The sequence below is a fragment of the Acinonyx jubatus genome, chromosome B2 (genome assembly GCF_027475565.1).
Source record: "Acinonyx jubatus isolate Ajub_Pintada_27869175 chromosome B2, VMU_Ajub_asm_v1.0, whole genome shotgun sequence".
NCBI lineage: Eukaryota > Metazoa > Chordata > Mammalia > Carnivora > Felidae > Acinonyx > Acinonyx jubatus.
The window spans coordinates 59229782-59239774 of record NC_069385.1 but is presented as its reverse complement, the minus strand read 5'-3'; positions in this window follow the sequence as shown (position 1 = coordinate 59239774).

The following is a 9993-nucleotide window of genomic DNA, read 5'->3' as shown; positions in this document are numbered from 1 at the left end:
AGAGAGGGAGACATAGAATCCAGAGCAGGCTCCAAGCTCTGAGCTGTCAGCACAGAGCCCGACTCAGAACCAAACCCACGAGCTGCTGTGAGATCATGACCTGGGCCAAAGTTGGATGCTTAACCCCCCGGGTGCCCTGTCATTTCTCCCAGTTATTTTAAACAAAAGTCTTGTTTTAAATTAAGAAATTTAAATAAAATCTTCAGTTACTGATTGTACTGGTGTTGTTTTATCATTATGAATATGACTATGATTGTTTTCATTTCCCAATCACCCATACTGGAAGATAGACAAACTTATGCAACAGTGTACTCTCAATGGGCATCACTAACTAATGGGTAGCATTGCCTGGGATTGAAGGCCTTGAACATGAAACAAAAAACCTCACTGTTTAGAGAGAGTTTTAGAGGATTGCTGAACTTTCTCAAACTGCATGCAAATTATTAGGCACATTTGACACATTTTTTTAAATTAGGGTATATAACTTTCATCAGAATTGCAAATTGACTTTTTTGGGTACTCAGTATTGAAATACTGGGGAAAAAATCCATTTTGTTGAGACATTCCTGGCAAGAACTGACGTGACAATATGTACTTCACTGATACAGTAAGAAAAGGTCAAGTAACGGGCTTCACACTCTCAACATTGCACGGATTCAGTTCCAAGGTAGCTGCAGAAGGATCTGTAATACAAATATTCTGACATTACACATTGTATGTTTACAAACACAGACCAACTATAAGAAACCAGGTTAAGCCAAAAACATTTCTACTTGAGTCTGCTTATACTAAAAAATCCTACAATTGACAAGGCAGTTGCTAAGGAAATGTCTCCTTAAAAACTGGTTAACAATGAACACTAGAGAAAATTCAGTAAATTGATTTATAAATAAAGTAGACATGTACGTATATGGAGAGGGAGACAGGTGTCTTTGGATTAGTTACTGGAAGGGTACCTTATCTGAATATGATGAATGGCAGAATTTGTTGGTCTCTGGAGTCAGATTTTGAATTGATATAGTCGTACAGGGCTTCAACATACAGTAGGCTGATTTAGATTTTATTTTCTATAAGTTTTTAGAAGAGCAGCTGTTTCCGTTAGAGAACTGAGTTCACAACTTTGCCTAGGTAGCATATCCCAAGACAGTCCTGTGAAAATTGTATTTTAGTTGATGTTGTCATGCCTATCCTGTTCTCTACACTTAATGAAGTAAAATAGAATACTCATTTTTCTGTTTTGTTCACTCCTTTTCACAGTTTTCTCAAGGGCACTTGAAACCTCCTAAGAATCGGTGTTAGAATACTGGTATTAGATCATTAGAACATAGTCCTTGGAGAATCTCAACAGGCCATGAATATTATCAAGTGCCCTTGAGTCAGTCACCACATACAAATGAATTTGAGATTAATGTGCCACTACTTCCCCAATTAGTGCAGATAATCATGAATTGATTGCAACATTATGAGAACAGAAATCTGGGTTTTGGGAGGACAGCTGCAAATAGTTTTTATTTTAAGATTTCTTTCCCTAGAGAATTCTGCTCATGCTTTTTCTATCATTTTTTTTCTCTATAATGATTTAGTTCATCACCTCCACAGCAATTTGACCTTTGCCATCTCCACCTGCCATTGTTATAGGCCCCAAATTCAGGCAAAAAACAGAAGATGCACCTACAGAAAAGGCAGCGAACCATGAATTTCTCCTATCATTCGATGGAGACCTCTCGCTGTGAAACTGACCTTCTTTTTTTCCATGAAAAACCCATTATAATGTTCCTTAAAGAACTTTCAAAGCTTTTAGTCGATAGTGGTTATGAGTTTGCTATAATGTAAAGTAGGATAACTAATATTACATTGATTTTTTATTACTTCTTCTGACATTTCTAAAACACTCAATATTTGACTTTTTAGAGTTTACTATAAAATATTCAGTTTATGTGAACCACAGTATTATTTTATATGGAATTACATTCTCTTACACTGAAGCTCATGAAAAATAATAATTTTTAAAATGTTTATTAATCTGAATCTTTGTAATAGGTATCAAGTTGATTTACATGCATCCAGCTTCTGCCTTAATATCTACCCAACTAATGATTGTCAAAATGACCTTATAAAACCACTTGGATCTGATTCTACTGCACAGACTCTTTCAGATCATTCATATCATTAAAGTAAAAATTAAGAATCATTTATAAGACTCTTCAGAGGTTGACTCTATTGTAGCTTGTAAAATCTTTTTTTCCAGACTCTACTCATTGTTTCTATACTTTATGTTTTGCCCAACCATAGCCCCACACGATATCCCATAGATGCCCCTGTATACCTGTCCATTCCGTCTCAGTTGTTCTTCTTGCTCATAATCACATTATAGCTTTCACTTTTTCTTTTGACCACAGTAATTTCCCCTTTCTAATAATCTTATACGTATCAGTTATTTGCAGTTATTGCACCTGCTTATAAACCATAAGCTCCCTAGATGAACTTTATACTCTTTGAGCTCAGAGTTGTGTCCATTTTACTTTGTATCATCAATAGAAACTATCAAATTACTTCAAATATTGTAGGTATCAAAGCAACATATGCTCAAAAAAAGATTGAGTGTAATGTATTACTTATAATGGTGAATGATGACATCATTCATTTATTCACTAATTTAAGAAGTTCATGAGGTGCCCTCTGTGTCCTAGGAATTGTTTTCCATGTCATTTAGAACCTGGCCATGATGTAGATTTTATCAAGAAACTCTGACTTACTCACACACTTCTCTGCCTTCTAGGACCTTTCGTATTGTTACTGCCATCTTTTTGTATTTCTCTAATTAAACTAGATACACCTCCTAATCTATAACTTAGGGAAAAAATTGCTGTTGTGGAAAATGGCTGTTTTACAGTAATCTCTCCACACGTGCTACTCTATAATCTTAGAGAGAACATTGTTGGCCACTGATGTTAGCCTGGAAGGTATTTGAATTCTCTATGTCTTCCTGTTGAACTAATGGCCTGATCCTGTAGGAGACTACTATCCCTCCACCAATTTCTCTGATTCTCATCCGTGGCAATCATAACCTCATCTACTCTTTCTTACAGTAAATTTTGGCATGCCATGCTATTTCTGTCATACACTGAAATTTTCTGAACATATTATTGTAGGGAATATTTATGCCTTTAGAATTAGACGTTAGCCAGAATTAGGAATCATAGTCCTATTGTATAGGTAAAGCCTGATTTAACATAATCTTTGTCTCAATGCATGGTCACACAGGTTTTGTTTGTTTCAGAAGACAAGTACTTCAGCAGCCCTGAATTTGCTAATACTTATAAGAGTGCCTGGTGTATGGTAAATTCTTAATGCATACTTACTGAATCAATGAAATTTGGTGTTTTTGTGCATTAAAGAGCAATGAGAACAAAGAACACAAAAGAATGGAGATTGTGAGTGTATGTGTGTGTTTATCTCTGTGTATGTGAGTGGGTGTATGTGAGTGTGTGTGTTTCTGTGTGTGTCTTCTTTAGCTATAAGACTACTGAAATTTGTGACTCCTCTGTGTTTCTGGCTTCCACTTTCATTGGAATATCTCTGTCTATTTCCTGGCTCTATGCATGGAAGTAATGTATCTGGTCTTTTTTTAACTTCAAAATAAGGGAAACAATCTCTAAATTCCCTTCTCACTCTAAATCTGAGAGTCCATGGATTAGGTCTCCTTATCCTATTCTATTCCTTTGTTATTATTTTTATTCTTGGATGTATTATGCGTTTCTTCTTTCCACAAGGCACTAAAGCACTATTTACAAATACTTTCATAGTAGAAAGCATATACATGATTAAAAATATTCTGCTATATAAATGTAATGATGCATGAATGAGGAGATATTTTTTAGGACTTTCTATTTCAAAGTTTGCTTTAAAAGTAGATTATTAACATACTGCTCTTACCAGCTAGCTACTTAACTGAGGAAAAGCAGAAGCTGATGATAAAATAGTCTCATTAAAGTGCGATTTGGCTTTACTCTGAATGTCAAGTGTATAGATTCAGGCTTAGAGTAAATCTAGGCCCTTTGGCAGTTGCAGTATCTATGATTTTACTCATCCCTCTGGACTTTCCTTCTTCTCTACTCTGTACTGGTATTTATTTCCTCACTTCTTTACATAGCCTAATTATGAGCTCCTCAAAGATATGAATCATGTCTATATTTTAATTAAAGCTTTCAGTAAATTCAGGATGCTCCCATAGAATAGCAATCATTCAAAAATGATATTAACTATATCAATTAATTTTAAACTTTATAATCCTTAAAAGTTTGCTGATAGGCAATTTAATTTGAAGGAGTCCATTTGCAGGTAACCAAAATCAAGAAATCTTGTGAAATCTTGCTTTTTAATTTGTGCCCCCTATTTTGGCACTCTCTCTTAGTTATAGGTGTGGAGACTTAGTCTATCTTCAAATGTATTATTTGTCTCTTGGCAAGGATTCATAGCAATTGTATTGGTTACAAAGCTAGAATCTTCCCACGCCCCTCATTTCCCATAATGTCTTTCTTGATATTGGAAATCTCACACACTCTCACATAAATCTGAAGACAGACAAAAGGGTTTCCTTTTACAAAGTTAGCTTGTACTGTAAGTTCTTAATTACTCTCAGGCAGGCCATACCAAAGAGGACAATATTTCATTAAGAACAACTCTTTACAAAAATATAAGCTTCTTGTTGATGCAAAACATTTTTTAGCAGTTTAGTTCACTAGTATTTTCCAAGTCCTTAGAGCAGATACTTGATATATATGAGCTGGTTACCTGCTATTTTCTACCAATAACATTAAATATCCAGTTCCTATGGTTAACTAGGATGAGCCTTAGATAAACTAAGCAATAGCAAACAGACTGGTGTCTGTCAACCCACTCTGAAAATCCTTTCTTGGGTGTACCAGATAGTCAGCTATATATTTTGAGATTTGGTATAGTTGAAATACCTTAATTTCTTGTATTTGGAGTTGCATTTCAGACAAAACCACTTAAATGAACTTGAGAAATAGCTATTTTAAAATAATGATTCTAGTCTGTCTAATGGAAGTCAAGAATGGGATCTGACATAGCTTTCAGGAAAGAGTGGACTCATGTGCTTAAACAATGTCAAGACTTTCCACCTTTTGTCTCTATCTTCCCTATGCATCTTCATCTTATCTATCTTTTTCTGTAGACCCCACTCGTTCCAAATTTTGGTCCGTAGTTTTCATTAGTCAAGAACAGTTCCAGAATCTTTATCTTGCAGCTTCAGTCACTTGAGAGAGTTTCTCCTATTTGCCTGGGTTCATCAGAAGCATGCCATTTTATTTTATTTTATTTTATTTTATTTTATTTTATTTTATTTTTTATTATTTTTAATTGTTTAATATTTATTTATTTTTGAGAGAGAGAAAGAGAGAGAGAGACAGAGAGTGAGTGGAGGAGGGTCAGGGAGAGAGGGAGACACAGGATCTGAAGCAGGCTCCATGCTCTGAGCTGTCAGCACAGAGCCTGATTCAGGGCTTGAACTCCTGAACTGTGAGATCATGACCTGAGGTGAAGTTGGACGCTTAACCGACTGAACCACCCAGGTGCCCCATAGGCACGTCATTTTAAATTTCCAAAGTATACTTTTCAAAAAGTTGAAAGCATAATTCTCATAGAAATATAGAATAAACACATGTCAAAATGCCTTCAACTTCTTGACAAGAAACCTGCAGAATGGTAAGATTGCTTTAAGAAATGTAAGAAACATAGTACTCCATTGTGTATATAAACCACAATTTCTTTATCCATTCATCAGGTGATGGACATTTAGGCTCTTTCCATAATTTGGCTATTGTTGAGCATGCTGCTGTAAACATTGGGTTACAAGTGCCCCTATGCATCAGTACTCCTGTATCCTTTGGGTAAATTCCTAGCAGTGCTATTGCTGGGTCATAAGGTAGGTCTATTTTTAATTTTTTGAGGAACCTCTACACTGTTTTCCAGAGTGGCTGTACCAGTTTGCATTCCCACCAACAGTGCAAGAGAGTTCCCATTTCTCCACATCCTCTCCAGCATCTATAGTCTCCTGTTTTGTTCATTTTGGCCATTCTGACTGGTGTGAGGTGATATCTGAGTGTGGTTTTGATTTGTATTTCCCTGATGAGGAACGACATTGAGCATCTTTTCATGTGCCTGTTGGCCATCCGGATGTCTTCTTTAGAGAAGTGTCTATTCATGTTTTCTGTCCATTTCTTCACTGGATTATTTGTTTTTCGGGTGTGGAGTTTGGTGAGCAATGAGAAATAATGAAATATGGCCCTTTGTAGCAACGTGGATGGAACTGGAGAGTGTTATGCTGAGTGAAATAAGCCATACAGAGAAAGACAGATACCATATGTGTTCACTCTTAGGTGGATCCTGAGAAACTTAACAGGAACCCATGGGGGAGGGGAAGGAAAAAAAAAAAAGGTTAGAGTGGGAGAGAACAAAAGCATAAGAGACTCTTAAAAACTGAGAACAAACTGAGGGATGATGGGGGGGTGGGAGGGAGTGGAGGGTGGGTGATGGGTATTGAGGAGGGCACCTGTTGGGATGAGCACTGGGTGTTGTATGGAAACCAATTTGACAATAAATTTCATATATTAAAAAAAAAGAAATTTAAGAAAAAATGAAGTATTTCTATTCAAAGTATTTCTTTTCTATTCAGAACTACAGAGTACTGAAATAATACTTGTAATCATATACAAAACTGGTTGATGCCCTACTGGGCAATAAAAAATAAACAAAACTTTGGGGTGAAATTTTTAGCATGCTTATATCCCAATATACTTCTCAAAATCAATGTGTGTTGTTATTTGCCATGAAGTGCTTGCAGTACTGTTTAATACAAATCAATAATTACCCTTACAGAGTATTTAAATCTTCAATCAATACTAATTAGTAAATAAAACAAAATAAGTAAAATAAAATAAAATATATATAGCACTGGACAATTACAGAACTCTTGTCATGTTAGACAGTAATTCTAGGGAGACATTGAATGGACATATAGTCATCATCCACCTATTTTCAAGTTCTGGATGTATTAAAACAACGCCACAAAGATTCTCTGCTTGCATTAGGTAGACTTAATGAGAACAAGTGTAGAAAATGTTTAATGCAATACTGGCACAAAATAAACTCACAATAGACTTATTTTAGATATTATATTTATTAATATTATATTGCAAAAAATATAATCCAATATGGGTTTATGAGATTTTTGCCCGAGACTATTTTATTTAAATATATATTAAACTTTTAAGTAGTACATTTGTTCCTCCTTTCTTTCCTTCTTGCTTTGCTTCCTTTCTTCCTCTCTCCCTCCCTGCTTCCTTCCTTCACTTCCTCCATTCCTCCTTTCCTTCTCTCTGTCAAAAATCCTGAAACAGTAAATTTTAAAACCAGGTCAGGAAAATAGTATTTTGTAAGAGCCTATTGTGCCTGTAAGAACGGTTCGTAAGCCGGGAGCCCTCAAATCCAGAACTGATATGAAGCTCAGAGGCTTAACATTATAGGATGGTTTATAAGGTGAAAATGAGTAAAATGTTTAACCTTTACAATGATTAATTATTAGTATGGATGTTCCAGACATTAGGAAATTGGTTAAAATTGATTACATTATACCTGTTTAAAGAAAATGATGTAAGTTGTTTTATAATTATTGGCAGCATTTGGAAGAAATAACCTAAGTTTTGTTTGTTCATACAATAAGCTACATTTAATTTTGCTTATATGACTTGGATGGTTTTGTCAGTTTGGGGGTTTTCAAGTATGGTCTACATTTTATTTTATTTTATCTATTTAATTAAATTAATTAATTAATTAATTTTATTTTTAAAATTTATTTTATTATTTTAAGACTTACCCTCCTTACCTACTTCCCCCTTCTTTCTCTTCCTCTCTCTCTCCTCCCTTTGCTCTCTCTCTTTCTTTTTTCTTTTTCTTTTCTTCTTTCCGTCTCTCTTTCTCTCTCTCTTTCTTGCTTTTATTTCTCTCTCCCTCCCTCTCTTTCTTTCTTTTCTTCCTTTCTTCCTTTTCCTTTCTTTCTTTGTTTTCCTTCCTTCCTTCCTTCCTTCCTTCCTCCCTTCTTTCTTTCCTTCCTCTTAAATTCTGGCATCCATTTATTTAGCTAAGCTATTTGTCTCCACAGAATTAAATCAAAATAGTCTACTTCATCTTTCTGTCTTCAGTTCCTGCTACTCTTGCCCTACCTTACTCTGATGCAGACACACTGGCCTCAGGACCTTAGAAATCTCACACTGATTCTCATCTCTCCTGGAGACTCAGATCCCAGCTTTTTCCAAGCCTTATTCCCTCACTTTCTTAAAATCTTTTTTCTCCCCAAATCATCTTTTCAGTAAGATCTGATTTATCTGATTTAAAATAGAAACTTCTCCCAACTCTATTTCTATCTCCTTTGCCTTGATCTTTTCCTTCCCCTTGTGATATATAGCCCATCACAGGTATCACGTTACTTAATTTTATGTGGTTTTTATTTTTTGATGTCTGTTTCTACTGCCTCCCACCAAAAGATACATTAGAATGTAAGCTTCATGAATATAGAGATTTTCATCTGTTTTGTTTGCTATTATATCCCAAGTGACTAGAAAAAATTCCAGCATATAAGAGGTGCTAGATATTGATAGATATTTGTTGCAGATTTGTTGAAAAAAATGAATAAGTCACAATGGGAAAAGAGCCTTTCAGAGGCAGTAATTTGTTAAAAACGCCAAATTATCAATGAATACCTGTGAAATTCACTATTCCTGTTTTGGAGTCTATTAAATACTGTATTTTGGACTTAGTGGTCAAGGCAGGGAATATCTCTTTTTTGGATGGAATTTTTTACTATGTTTATTTGGAATTATTTTCCACACTGTGGATCATCTATCTTGAAAGGGGTTAAATTTATTATTTAGAACACTAACTGTCAAATTATAGTCTTTGGGCCAAATCTTCCCTGCTGTCTAGTTTTGTACAGTTTGTGAACTGTGAATGGTTTTTACATTTCAATAGTTAAAAAACATTCTGAAAATAATAATATTTCACAGAATGTGAAATTATATAAATTCAGTTCAATGTCCATAAATAAAGTTTTGTGGGAACACAGCCATGCTAATTTATGTATGTGGTGTCTGTGATTGCTTTTGTGCTACAATGGCAGAGTTGAGATGTTTTAACAGAGACCATATCACCTTCAAGCTTAAAATATTTACCAACTGGTCTTGTGAATTAAGTTGGCCAACCCTAGATTTAGATCATATGTTTTAAGAGAGAGAAAATATAAATCAAGAAGGATTGAGACTACAGAGAATGTGGGTTAGGAAAACACTGGCCCTGTGACACTGTGGAGTCACAAACTAAACATGACATTACAAGGCTCTTCCAGGCAAAAGGAGTGGATTTGGTTTGGTTTTTGGTTTGGGTTTTGAGAAACTGGGTTCAAGGTTGGCTGGATATTTTGAGAGTTTTGTATGTGAAAAATCAGGGGTTTTATTATGCTGAGAAAATGTAACATGATGACCAACAATGACAATGTCAGACTAGTACCAACTCAGCACCAGCTTCATTATCAGTTCTGTATAAAAGAAGCTCAATAAAGGTCTAAAGCATAAAATTCCAGGGCTTAATGTGTGCTTGTTTCCTAACATGTGAAACAGATAAATAGGAGAGTGGCCTATATAAAGGGTGATACAGCATAAAATAAATGAAGTTTTTACTCAAAAATAGAAAACAATGATGTAAGAAAACATGTAAAAGTGTTTTCAGATTAATGGTTTCAGATTTATGGTTCTAGTTGCAGGGAAAGTCCAGTTGTATTTCTTGCTTTAATGTCATATAAAATTCTCCAGGATCTTTATTAATAATGCCCCTTCTAATGGGAAGGAGAGGAAGTAAACTAAATAACTTTAAGAAAAAGAGTTTTGAGTGGATATTAATTATAACTTAAGACAAAAATCA